Here is a 15,299-nt window from a genome sequence, read left to right as displayed (position 1 = left end):
TATTCAGCTTATTGTCCTTGCACTCTGTGTGTGATGAGTTTGAAACAATTCATAAACTAATGTAGAGAGATATTTTAGATGAGATCCTGCTTCAATAACAATTGGTTGGTTCTTATAAATGCTTTGCATAGGAATTGAATGTGATGTGCGTGCCCTGTACTGTACTGACAACTTCTGTGGGTGTTATTGATAACTTTAATGGAGCTGGAAATCTGAGATCTACCATCTCCAAATTTTGACCTCACAAACACTGTCGGTGTCAATCAATGAGTTACTCATGCTTCAATTACTTCTCTCCCACTGCTATTTCCTTGCTTCATTGTCTCAAGTCACTAGGGACCTTACAAACTACTCTTGAGCAAACAAGAAAAATAAAATATTAATTGTATTCATCTTTGTTGTTTGCTTGATTTTGGTGGGAAAAAAGAGTCATACATAGGTCTTGTACATCTCCTATTTAATTTACACAACGATGTCATATCTTACGTTAAAAATAACTAACAAATTATTCTTCTCCAAAATTAACATATAGTGGTCTCCCAAAAAGAAATGCCTACTCCTATCTTATACTACATGTGTCATAAAAGATAAGAGTAAATATGAAGCATAACAAAGATAAAAATTATATTAGCGCTTTATAATTACTGTTTTGCTATTTCGGCTCCATAGTCAAATTGTGTTTGCTATGGAACATCAGAATTGTATAAATCGAGGATTCATCTGTGCGTACGAGAATTGCGTTTGCATATGTAGATGTTCTCTGTGTTATGTTAGAGTGGCAGGCGAGATTGGGAGAGAGAGATGAGAAAGGCGAGTGGGAGTGGGCTAAGAGTGGAGAGAGGTGAACTATATACGTACATTAATTAGATAATTGTATGTATGTAACTAATCTATATATGTATCAATGATTGTGTTTGTATGTTTGCATAAAATTTAAATTCATATACAATTGAATCAAAGTTAAAACATTTCTATTTGTATATTAGATCTCTCTCTTTATACAAACACAAATTATATATTGTATTTGTATAATTTATGTTTTGTGTAAAGAGAGAGATAACTGGGTAGGATAAGATTTGTGAGTTTGTATAATTACAAATGTAAAATGACGGAGAGATATGTATATACAATCACTCTCGCTTTAAACAAACACAAAACATAAGTTATACATTTGTGTTTGTATTAAGTGAGAGAGACTCGAAAAGAGGAGAGTAACGGGTGTGATTCTAGAGAGACGGGATAGAGGGGAATGACAAAAAGTTTGGTGCGCATTGAAATAAATGAAACTGTAGCTATAACATTTATTTTAAATTTATAGTTTGCCATGATATATACAATTTTCCATAAAATATAACTGAAGACACAAATGTTTTAGTAGGATCGAGATTAATTTTCATTAAAAAAAATATTATTTTAAAAATAAAAAGGGGGGGGGGGAGGATTGGGGGGGGGGGTAAGGAAAGGGCTGATGGAGGGTGGGAGGTTATAAAATAGAGAATTGAATTCTCACCAACAAGATAAAAGTTCAAATAACTGAAGAATTAAGCTATTAAGATTTTTTTACCGGTGTATGATTATAATAATATTATACTAAAAGCCAAAATTTCTCATCTTCAAAGTTAAATTATGATTTTACTTCTACTATAAATCAAAGTATTAATAAAACATTTAACTAATTCAATATTAATTACTAATAACCTCCTATTAAATATTTAATTACATATATACAAAATACGATGGTCATCGAATAAGGTTTCCTTTCCTGTATTTTTTGTTTGAATTTTCTTATTTAATCAGATCTAGTAAGGAGAAAGGTAGACCTCATACCATAAATAGAAGATTGTTTTAACTAGGGATAATAGTCTGAAAAATAGTTCAATTCTTATAGACTATTTAATACTGTATTTTAAATCTATATATTTATTTATGTGAACATAAAAAATAATACAAATTTATAAATAATAATGTGTCCACCTGGATAAACGTATACCTTTAGATACATTATTAAATAATTCAGGGAGTAAAAATACACTATTAAATAGATCAGTAATAAATCTTCTTAAAGGTTTAATATCACAAAAATAAATTCAACCAAAATTGAGATATTTTTCAAACCGCTTTTCCTTTTATCTATTTGCAATTTTCCTATTTGATCCAGTAAGAGAAAAAGTACACCGCTTGCCATAAAGAGAAGATCGTTTTATCTTCTCACTAGTAAAAAAACAATTTATCCTCACTTCTTTGTTTATTGTTTTTTATATTCACAATTTAAAACTTTTTACTGATCATTTTCAAGTCATTTTAATGAATCATTATATTCATCCCGCGTTTGAATTACTTTCACTTTTAAATATTATTACAAAGATATCATTTATCGACAAAATTTATTTTTATCTAATTGATTGTTTTTTTTTTGCAGTAAGTGTTTAATTTTTTTAATAATTGGTATTGCTTCAAAGAAAAAAGAAAACGTACATATGAAAGACCAAAAGTTTCTTGTATCTCTAATAATGTGGACCTTCTAATTTCTTTACATCAAGATTCCGTTTGATATCATTGCTAAATATTATTTATTTTTAAAAATATTCTTTAAATTGATTTTTAAAAAGTTCTTTTTGAAAAAAAAGTGATTTGTGTTTAGTTAATTTTTTCGGAATGTGCTTTTGATAAGCAAATTATGTTTGATTGTTCTTTTTAAGAAGTACTCCTGAGAATCAAATTACGAAGAAGGATAAATATTAATGTACATTTAATACTAAGATTATCTTATAAATAGAAACTATTTTAAATATCTATTAGAATTTTTTTTAATGAAAATATGCATATTCAAATTTTCAATTAATATTATACATAAATAATTAAATAAATTACATATTAATATAATATCAGCATGATGACTTAAATATAATTCATAATATCAAAAAAATAAAATAAAAACTATTCCACAAATCAAACCACTATATATGAAAAATTCACCACATAAATAAATAAAATCTTTCATATTTTTAATCCTATAAAAATGTTGCTGTTACATTTATTTCTGATTCTGTTAAATAAGACATAAAATAATATATAAAATATAAAATAAAAGTAGTATATTAACATAAAATAAAAAATTATTATATAAAATAAAAATAAAAAATAAAAGATTCTTGTATGAAACTTAACCAAATTTATGATAAATGTTGATTAATTAATAAGTGATATATTGGTATAGTAAATATGTATATATGAGAGGGATATTTTAGTCTTCAAGAAAATAGTTTTCTACTCTGCTTCTATTTATTTTTTTTAGAAAAAGTTTTTAAACTTCTTTCCAGCAACAAAAAAACTGCTTCTGCTTCCATTAAAAAGCAGTTTTGAGAATTTTTCGAACACTATTTTTTTGAAAAAAAAAAGTATTTTATTTTAAGAAAAGCTTTTATTGAAAAAAATACTTTTGACCTCTAACAATAATATCAAACAAACTTTAACTAATCAATTATTTTACTTACATATACATATGATATGAGCAATGTTAACTTCTTATGTGATGAATCACCAACCTTGGTGGTTTCTCGCATCTGTTAAATAAAATTTTCATTTTCCTATTGAATTTCAAATAAATTTTGATTATATGCCGTCTTTAATGTAATAAATTATATTCTTGGAATTACGTTACCGACTTCTATTATGGCAGAAAAAATAAAATTTTGGTTGATAGCAAAGCTCATAGCCTCTTATAGAATTTAATTTAGCTTTTATCAGGATGCATATTTTTTTAAATATTTTTTTTCCTTATTATATTCATGTATTTGTTTGGTAATCTATAAGTATCATGGGATTTTGATTTATGTAGCTTTCAATTTGTTATTTTAATGATTTTCTTGTTACTTGAACTATTTAGCCTAATTTTTTCTACGTATCTAAAAGTAATTTGTAGTTAAATATTGATTATTTTTTGTGTTTTTAAGTGTACACTGTGTTCTTGAGTATTTTTTTCTGAATTTTATCGAAATCACTAATTGATGAATAATGTTTATTTTCGGACTCAGCGGGTAGAAGCATACCCATTGACAAAATCTCACATACCTATAAGGAAATTTGTAGATTCTTTGAACTTAAAGCTTAGAGGTGATGAACCCTAGTTTTCTTGAAGATTCTTGAGCAGTGGTGTGTGAATGTCAAAATAAAAAACTTTTGCACTATTTGGGGTTTGAACCCAAAACCATTTCATTCAAATGAACACACATTAACTACACCAAAGGTATAAATTTTGTCAAGGTGTTCAACTTTAAATATATATCTTTTATACTTCAGTGGTGAGTCCTCATACTTTAAGGGCAATAGACATGCTTTCTATTTTAGTCTTTTCATTCAGTATTCACTTTTTTTTTATTAGAGTTAGATGGGGGGCATGTCCCAACAACTCAACTCAATTAGAGACTTTTCAGACATAGTAGTAGATCCAACTTGAGTTGTAAGTGATTGTTTCAGTTATCACTAAACACTTAGTTTGTCTTACATATTTTGATTTCTTGGGTTTTTCCCATTTTTACATATCCGCATTAGTTCATGTTTTACCTAGTTATTTTCAATATGCTTATGATATGCCAGATTCAAGGTTAGCTTGAGGTCACTCGTGAGAAGAAGGGATCTAAAGTTTAAAATGAATGATTAAGTCTATTTAAAATCTCACCCATGAAGGGTGTGATGAGATTTGGAAAGAAATGGAAAATTAGTCCCTGGTATGTAGACCCATACAAAATTTTGAAAAAAGTTGGTAAACTTGCCTATGAGTTGGATTTTCCAAAAAAGTTGGTCTTGGTTCATCGGTATTTCATGTTTCATGCTTAAGAAGTGTATTGGAGATCCGGTATCCATTTTTCCACTATAAGGGTTGGGAGTCGATGAAAGTCTTTCATATGAGGAGATTCTGGTAGAGATCCTAGACCGGCAAGTCAAGAGATTGAGAAATAAAGAAATAGATTCCGTGAAGGTTTTATGGAGAAATTATTTAGTTTAGGGTGCTTCTTGGGAGGCCGAGGCCGATACGAAGTCCCGATATCCTCATCTATTTCCTTTTTCTCCTATTCAAGCTTGAGCTAAGTAGTTCCTCTTGAGTTTTAGTGTTTTGGGAGTTATCCGTGTTATGTGAGTTTTCCCAGATTTCCTTATGTTATGCATGTTCTTGAGAAATTCATGATTAGTAAGAAAAATGAGTTTTTATGATTTATACTCCTCATAAGGTTGAGCATTTAGTATGAGTTGCCTGTTTGACTTTATGAGATGAGTTGATGAACATGCTTTATTATGATTTTGAGAGTAATTGCAAATTAGCTCCATGATATTGTGTTGATCATTCTTTTAGTTTGATAAGGTAATTCCTCCTATGAATATGAGAAATGTTGAGTTTCATGCATAATGGGATATTAGGTGTAGTTCCTACTTGTATTGCATTGATTAAGTTTTAGATGGAGTTGAAGATTCCTCCTTTGAATTATGCATTATTTTGATGTTTCATGCATATTGGGCTGCTAGTTTTTAGTTTTTAATTCCGTAAGGTATCTAGATCGTCATTCGAGGGAGAATGTTTCCAAGGGGGAGATGTTGTAACACTTCAGAAAATAGTAGGATAAACTAGAGCTTACATGAGGGTTCGAGTCGTAAATGTACCTCCATGTAACTAAAAAAATAGGATTTCGTGTTACGATGTCAAGATACGGTCCCCAAGGACCAACCATTGGTCCTTGAGAAGGACCCTTAAAATTTGCCTGGTCAGTGACCCATGGAGGGGACCCACGCCTCGTGCGTCAGGCAATACCCCATAAGTGAGGGGCGTAGGTCGAGCCTGAAAAATCAAGCCTCAGAGCGTCAACTAACGGTTCACCAGCACGCCACGTGGGTTGATCCACGGACCGTGATCGCACGGTTGTGGTGAGACTTGAAACTGCCTTTTGGCAGTTACACTTAGAGGCATTATGGGGTTCCCCGATTTTCATTAATATTAAGTAAAGTCATTTTACACTAAATTTGGCTAACTATATATGTTTTTTAAGTCACCAAATTTAAGTCATCAAATCCATTATTTTAAAATCCCAAAAGAACTCATTCTCTCCAAAAATTCTCTCAAAAACTTTAAGGAAGAAGAAGAAGGAAGTTGGAGCTAGGGTATGAAAGAACAAACTTTTCTACTCAAATTCTTTGGAGATTCATGTCTATGGTATGATATCTCTTCATCCATGGATAGAATTCATCCATGGAATCCCTCCTAACTCAATTTCTAAGATAGTAATCCCCTAGGAGTTAGGATTTTACTCTAAGTCATGGATTCCCTTAAAAATGATTCTAATGATTTAATTACTTTATATTATGATTGAATTGATTATTTATCATGATTTTATGTTGAAATACCCCAAGAATCCATTAAATCCCCATATTCGCAAATTGTGACCTTGTGATGTGGGTGAACTGATCAAAGAAGGATATGATGAGATTGTGCTTGTAGTAATTGAATTATTTGAATTATGATTATATCTATGTATAATGAATTAATTCTATATGTGTTGATTGAATATTATCTATGGTATTTGGAGGTCAAAGTATGAGAATTGCATGACTATGAGATTTATGTATATGCTTTAAGAACACTTTTAGAGTGAATTGCCCATGATTATGATAATGTTGTTCTGTTGATTGAAAGACTATTCTCATGAACAAATAATGAACATAATGTGAATTTTTTTTCACATGATGGATATTATAGGTTGAAAGAAAATTCTCACTTAAGTGAATCTAATGTTATATGTAGACATGGGGGGTGAAAGGTTATTCTCACGGATGATCTAATGAGATATCCTAATGAAACAAGTTATGACCTAATAAGTACTTTGTGGGATAAATTCTTAGCACCGAGTGGATATTAAATATGAGATGAAAACTCCCCCGTTAACAAAGGCAGGATTTTCAGAAGTAATCTCATGAGATGGAAGCTCCCCCGTTAAGAAAGTCTAGGTTTTTGGTAACAATCTCCTTGTCCCATATAATATGTTCCCCATAGGATATTTATCTAGTGGATCCATATAAAAGCTAAAAAATGGTGGTATTTCTTAGGTAAGTAAGAAAATCCTTTTTGGTGTGGGTAACACTGGATTCCATATTAAGCTCACATGGTCTATGTCGTTTAAGGCTTATTCCCACTATGAACAAGAATATGAATTATGAACTATGGTTACTCAAGAAGCTTTACATAGCATATGTGGGATTATGGGATCTTACTCATGCATTTCACAAGCATACTCTGAGGGTACATTGCACAAGTATACTTTGAGGGTAATTATGGAATGTTTCTCTTATGATATGATGATCTATGAGTTGATTATGCTTATGACCTATGTTTTTCCATTATCTCCAAAATGACGCTGTAACTTAGTAAATTGCATACTTTCAACTAAAATGTCCCTTTTAGCATGTTTTCATGGTCTTTATGCATTCCTATTATACTTAGTGCATTTCTGTATTACCCCGTATTTTCATACATTTTTTCCCAAATGTAGGGTTTGATTCTCAAGGTGGTCCCTATTGTGGCTAAAACTTAGATTTGCTCATTTCTCCTTGATTTTTGGTGAGTCATAATGATTCGAGGATGGATGTTTTCAGTTAGTAGTTTCATTCTTGTATTGCCTTTTTGGATTATTTAATGATGGGCCATGACCCTATTTGATTAAAGTATTGTAATAGATGAATAATCAAGACAACTCTAGACTTCAACTTTCTTTTATGAAAATTTTGGGCTTGAAATGTATTTTCTCTTCATTGTTTTATGCTTATGTTATGATATGTTAAGTGGCTTACATGGGACCTTTTGGGGTTCTATGTGCCTTGTTACGTCTAGGGGGTCCCTTGGGTCATGAAAATTCACTTTCTTTTTTACTCCTTTCGTGTGATAAAATTCAACTTTATAAAAAGTTCCTCAATTCTTCTAATTCATACTTAAGTGCTTATTTTCAGATCATGCCTCCATGAATAGTTGTTCGAGGACGTCTTGCTAGGAGAAAAGTTAATCCTCAAGGTGAAGAAGCTTCCAATGCACTAAGAACTGTAACCCCCTCAAGGAGATGTCACTAATGCTGATTTAAGGAATGTTATTAAGATATTGACTCAATGGTAACATCACAAGTTAGTCTCCAAGGAGCCGGATGTCAGGATGTGAATGATACGTCCAAAGTCCAAAATTTATAAGAATAATTCCCAGATTTCACTCGGTCAAAGCTCAATTATGATCCTAAAAACTTTATAGATGAGCTTTAGAGGTATTTAAGGTGATGCATGTTTTGATGATGGGTGTGTGGAGTTAGCCATATACCAATAAGGGTGTTATCGTATATGGTACGACCAATGGAAAAAGACTAAAAGAAAAGGTGAACCACCCTTTGGTTGGATTGTGTTTGAGAATGTTTTCTTGAGGTGTTTCTGTCCCCAAGATCTTAGGGAAGAAAAGGTCAAAGAGAATCTTAATCTAAAGCATGGTCTATAACTATGCAAGAGTATAACATCAAGTTTACTCAACTATCCCGCTATGCTCTAGAGATGGTAGCTGATATGAGGAGCAAAATGAGTTTATTTGTATTTGGGAGATCCCATTTATATAGTATGGATGGTAAGAAAACTATGTTTATAGCGGAAAAAACATAACTAGGGTTATGATTCATCTACAGTAGGTATATGAGGATACATTGAAAGACAAGAAAAAGATCCGTAATAAGAGGGTTAAGACAACATATCATAAGTCTTACTAGTAGAAGACGGTGAATGTAAATCGTAACTCCTTCCATCAAAGATCATATGTACTTGCTCTATCATTTTATCATTGGTCCATATATTTCCTTTTGCATTAGTGGTTTGCTTTATCACCACAAAAAGCTCTACTAGCTCACAACACATCCAATTAGAGGCAGAGGCTAGGGTTAGGACTGTCGTGGTGGTCTCAAGAAGGTAAGTCTAGGTGGTAGGATAGGGTAGAGGCAGACATGCCCACTTGTATGCGACTCCAACGAAGGTTGAGTTTTGGGCATCAAATATATAATCATAGGTGCAATTCTCTTACACCATCAACCCACCTCAACTTTATTTTATCCAGGCTCTACCTTTTTATATGTGCATGTACATTATATTTCTCATTTGAATATGATTTCATAGTCTTTGGCATCATTATTTCTTGTCCGCGTGGGTGACTTTTTAGTATATATAATTAGGAATTTTGATATTATTTGGTGACTATCTAAGGGTATGACACTTGGGCTAACACTATATTGCTTGATATACTATAATTTGAAATGATTATGTGCATCGACTGATTATTCTCCTACTGCATGGTCTTACATTACTTTGCTAAGACCATTACTATAGACATTAATTGTATTCCCTGGGTGGTGTGGCAGGTCTCTTTTAGTATTACAACAGATGGAGTTATCTCATCTATTCAAGCTTGAAGTTTAGTGGCGGTTGTTTATATTACTTGGCTTATGTGTGCGATGCGATTCGAAAGGTTCCTTTAGTTGAGTTGGATTCTATTGTCTGTGAATTTGTGCATGTGTTTTCTACTAATATACATGGCCAACCCCAGATCATAATATTTATTTTTCTATTGCCATTGAGTCAAGTACTCGTTCTATCTCTATTCTGCCTTATTTGATGACTCTCTTAGAGATAAAAGAGCTCGGTATTTAGCTTTAGGATTTCTTGAGTAAGGGAATCATTTGTCCTAGTGTTGTATCACCATAGAGTGCTTTCGTCCTCTTTGTGAAGAAGAATAACAGTATGCTATAGATGTGTATTGACTATAGGTAGCTGAATAAGGTAATACTGAAAAACCGTTACCCATGACTCATATTGATGAACTATTTTACCAGCTTTAGAGTTCCACAATTTTTTTGGATATTGATTTTAGATCCCGTTATCATTAGATGAGGATTAGTGAAGAAAATATCCCTAAGACCGTATGTAGGGCTACTTATAGACATTATAAGTTCCTTGTAATGTCTTTTGGGTTGATTACTGCCCCTGCAACATCTATGGACTAGTGTTAACTGATGATATTATGGTATACTCGCAGAGCAAGAGAGATTTTGACCTATATATATGGGGATTGTTCTACAAATCAACAACTTAATGCCAATTTCTCAAAGTATTAGTTTTGTCTTGAGTCTGTAGCATTCTCCGGGATGTAATTTCCAAGGAGGCATTATGGTAGATTTTGTATATATTGAGTCTATATGTAATTGGGATATTCCCACTATATTTATTGAGATTTGGAGATTCATGTGATTACCACGCCACTATAGAAAAATTATGGAAGATTCTCTACCGTGGCAACACCTTTGACCTGGTTGACTTGTCTTGATGTTCCATTTTAGTTGTCTGAGGAGTGTTAGTTGAGATTTCAAAATCTGAATTAGTTGTTTATTATCGATCATATATTGAATTTTCCAGTTGAGAGCGAGCGGTTCACTATGTATTGTGATACGTACAATGTAGGTTGGGTTGTATATTGATGCAGTGGCTCTGGCTTATAGCATATGCATCGTGGCATCTTAAGTTGCATAAGAACAACTTCCCCACTCATGACTTGGAGTTTGTGGTGGTAGTTTTTGCGCTTATGATTTGGAGGAACTAATAATATGGAGTTGTGAGATCAAAATTGATCAAAGGAATCTTTCGTAAATTAGGAGCTTGAGGGACCTTATTAACGGCAATATTGATGGATTGAGCTTCTGAAGGACTATGACCTTTCTATTATTTATCATTGAGGAAAGGAAAATATGATGGCAGACTCCTGAGGGCGGAAGGTGGTGAGTATGGTTAGTCTAGATTTTCTATCTACTATGGAGCGAACTATGGCTTTTGACATTTAGTCCTTAGGTAATAGGATGATTCAGTTGGATATTTTAGATTCTAGGCATGTTTTAGATTATGTGAGGGTTCAGTGTACATTTCTTGAGTGGATTCATGGTTGCTATTTTATCCCTTCAATAACCACAAAGATGTATCATGACTTGAGACAACACTATTAGTAGAGTATCATGAAAAGAGATAATGTAGACTTCGTGTCTTGCTGCTTGTGTTGCCAGCAGGTAACGACCAAGCATTTGAGGCATAATGTTTAGTTTTAGGGGTTACCAATTAGAGTTTTAGAGGTTACCCATTGTATATTGGAAGCGTGATCACATTATTATGAATTTCATTGTGGGTTTACCTCAGACTTCCAAAGTTTTTGAAAAGATGTAGGTCATCATCGATCAACAGACTAATTCAGCACACTTTTTTTAGGTTCAGTCTTCATTCATCGCCGATGTGGTTTGTCTTCATGGTGTGCCTGTGGCTATTATCTAAGACCAGAGTGTTCAGTCCACTTCTACCTTTTTAAGGAACTTTTAGTAGGAGTTGGGCACTCGCATTGACCTTAGCACAACTTTCCATCTATAGACCGATGGGAAGTCGGAGCATACTATTTAAGTTCTTGAGGATATGTTGTGAGCTTTTATTTTGGAGTTTGGGCATTAGTGGAACCGATTCCTTCATTTCCAGAGTTTTCGTACAACAATAACTACCCTACTAGTATTCAAATAGCCCTATTTGAGGCCTTATACAATAGGTGTTGCCACTCTTGGTTGGTTGGCTTCAGTATACAAAGCCTAGACCACATGATATTGACTTTTGAGAAAATGCGGGTGATTTAGGATAGTCTCAGGACAATTCAAAGTAGACCACAATTTTTGCTGATCGTCGGTGTTGACTTTTGAGTTTTTCGATTAGTGATTTTTCTTCATGTTATTCCCATGAAGGGTGTGATTAGATTTAGGAGGTGGGGTAAGCTTAGGTATATTGGCTCATTTTGAGGATAGTTGGTGAGTTTTTTCATGAATTATACCTACCTCTATCTTTTTCTGATATTCACCCTATTTTTCATGTTTCGATGTTGCAATGGTATGTTCCCAATGAATGTCATATGCTCTAGTATAATGTGGTTGAGTTGGATGTCCATTTGACCTTTGTGGAGTAGCTAGTTGAAATTCTAGATAGAGATGTGCGACAGTTGCGTTTGAGAGACAATACTATGGTGAAGTTCCACTGGATGCATCTTTAGTTCAAGAGGATACATGGGAGACTGAGCATTATATGGGAGAGCATTTTTCTGGCTTGTTTGCACCTTCAGGTGCTTCTTGACTCTTAATTTCATGGACGAAAGTCCTTTTAGTATTGGATGGTTTAATGACCCTCTAGGTAATTTCTATGTTTATGCCTTCTTATCACCACTTAGATCATTCCTTTAGCGACTCCAAGTCATTATGACTTGCTGGGATTAATACTTAACTCACCTGGTCGTTTGTTTATCTTTTCGTGAAATTTTGTGTTTTGAAGATTTTAAAGCTTGAATGGTTGATTTTGATCAAAATTTTATAAAGACAACCTCATAATGAAATTATGAGGGTTCTATCAGCTTCGAAAGGGTCATTTTAGGTTATTAATATAGTTGGCTTGAGTCCTAAGGCTTTTGGTTTGCGTCTGTGCCAATAGGTATTTTAGATTTTAAGCTGTGGCTTAAGTTTGACCTTGGTCACCATTCTTGATAAATATGTTTAGATGAAAATTTTGTCAGCGTGGCTAACTTTAAAGTATCGAGTTTGATCTAGACTGACCCTTCATGGGATGGCTTTTGGGCTAATCTCACGCTCATTTGTTGATGTAGCTCAGGATAGAATTCAGGTGTGGGACCTAGTTTTTGTCAAGACGAGCTTGGATGGAAGTTTCAAATGTTCCATAGGAATTGGTATGTAAAATTCATAGGGCTGCATATCTTATTTGCATGCACAAGGTTTTGAATAAATTTTGAGAACCACATAGAAGATTTTGAGTTGTAAAAAATAGTTGATGTGCATCACCAGGTACAATTAAATTTTTCCCTTTGCATTCATGGAGAATAATCAATCGGTCACCATGTTCACATTGCCCATGCTTCATTGGTGATGACCTAGTGTCACGCCCCGATCCTACACCTTGGATGTGGCTGACACCCAAAGATCATTACTGATCATGAGTGAACCCTTTTCCTAGATTACCTTACTCGGTGGAAGACTCAACTCTATGTAAAACCAGGAAGATATCATAAATAACTTTCAGATAATTGAATTGGCAAAAATGGCACTTAAGTCTCAAAATAAAATATGAGTAAATAAATAGAGACCCAAACTGAACTATCTGAATGACTATGTGTCTATGAAGCTTTTACAATACGAAGATGAATGTTGGGACAAACCCCATAACATTCTATAAATGAAAAGACTGAAAGCATTAAAAGAGTCCTTCGGATGTAACGAGGCTCACCACTGACTTTGGATGCTCAAAATTGGATCAACAAGGTGCTGTTTGCTAATCCCTATTACCTCCGTATGCATCATAAAATGATGCATACCAACTGACATTAGCACATTTAATACACTGGTAAGCGAGCTGGAATGCTAAGAACAACTTAAGCTTGATAAGAATAAGAAAGAACTTATCTTGGCTCTGCTCAACTCCTGAACAATAAACTCAATACATATATATATATATGTATGTATATATATGGGGCAAATAAACACATGCGATATATATAAAGCTTTGTAAAATAGTAAATTAGTAAAACAGCTTAGTTTGTTAAAAAAAATGCAATAACAAACTCAACTTTTCTTATATAAGAAAGTAATATAATTCTGTAGGAGAATCTCTAATCGACAATCATCACTATGAGCCTAAATGATGGTGAAATGTCTTAACTCACGTTGTAAAAGGACCGTCTGGTACCATGTCGTCAGTGTAGAACCTGAACTACTACGTGGATCCACTAGTCTATGTTAAAAAGCACTAAGGAATCATCTAAAATGTATGACCCTTCATATTTCCATGTTGTATACATGGTTTATGGGGGCTTGAGTTAATATGAACTCGCGTCCCCATATGGGTGCTCTATATTACTCCCAAAATACTTAGGTCATATGATTTTAAAAAAAACTTCTTCTCTAGTTTGAGATAATTTGCTCAAACATAGCTTTTTAAACTCTTGTAAATTATAGTTTCCTCTTTACTGAACTAGCCAAAGGCTTTGTTAGATGTCTAGATTCCTTTCTTGCGAAAAAATGTGAAAACATTTGTAACTCTTAGAGAATACTTAGTTCCCTTATAACTTTTGAGAAATGGACTCAACTCTTACTGTTTGCTCAGTTTGTAACTTAACTCTTAAGGAATACTTAGTTCCCTTATAAATTTTGAGAATTTTACTAAAGTCATTACTCTTAGCTCAAGTGTAGCTGGAGCCTTAAAACAAAGTTAAAATATTTTTTTAAGACTCTTGACAACTTTTCAGAATATACTTTAACTTGCTTCTTAACTTTTAGACTTGACTCTTAACTTCTTTGACTTTGATCTTTAGTTTCTATGAACTGAATCATGGATTCAAGATTCATGATCTCATGTTTATGGATGATTTCATGATGTTTAGTTATATCTTATAGTGTTAGAATCAACTAAGTAATATGAGTGCTACACTTAGGAACTTGTACGAAAAGATGGGGAAAGAATGGGTTCTTCGGGCGTCCTTTGCGCTCTGAGAGGCATGGAGCGCCAGAGCCTGACGGCAGAGGCTTTCTAGAGGAGTTTTGGCTTGCGTGGCATGCCAGAGCTTGTCGTATAGAGCCTAACTTGAAGGTATCTAGCAGGCACGGCGCCCCAGGGTCAGTGAGATGGGAATTTCAACTTTTCTTCTCTGTTTTTCATCTCTAAACCTTTTAAACATCCATGGATCTTTCCACAAACGCTTAATCACTAATAAATTTAATACCCAATAGATTAGACTCAAGAAACAACCCAAAAAACGAATCAAATCAACTAAAGGCATACTATAACCCAACCAACTAAAATTCAACCATTGTTCTTCAAGAATTTCAGTGTTCATTATTCAATCTGCTCAAAATTCTCTGAATTTAATCAATTTGATGTGTTGCTGAACTAACCCAAAACAGAAAGATCTCACATACCTTAATAGGGATCACCCCTGGCGAATTCTAATAGAAGATCTTGGCGTTCTTGATGAATCCTTGGTCTTTCTCCCTTTTCCTTCTTCATTTTTCTCTTCTCCAAGCGCTAAGCCTAAACAATCTTTCTATTCTGAATTTCCAACTTATTTTAACCCCAAATAAATCTTTATAACGAAAGAGGAAATAGATGGGTGAAAAGACAAGTCTGCCCTTACTAAAATACAGAATTGGACTTTTCATACTTCAATA

Source organism: Solanum lycopersicum, chromosome 8 (assembly GCF_036512215.1).
Source record: "Solanum lycopersicum chromosome 8, SLM_r2.1".
Taxonomy (NCBI): Eukaryota; Viridiplantae; Streptophyta; class Magnoliopsida; order Solanales; family Solanaceae; genus Solanum; species Solanum lycopersicum.
Note: the sequence above shows the minus strand (reverse complement) of the source record.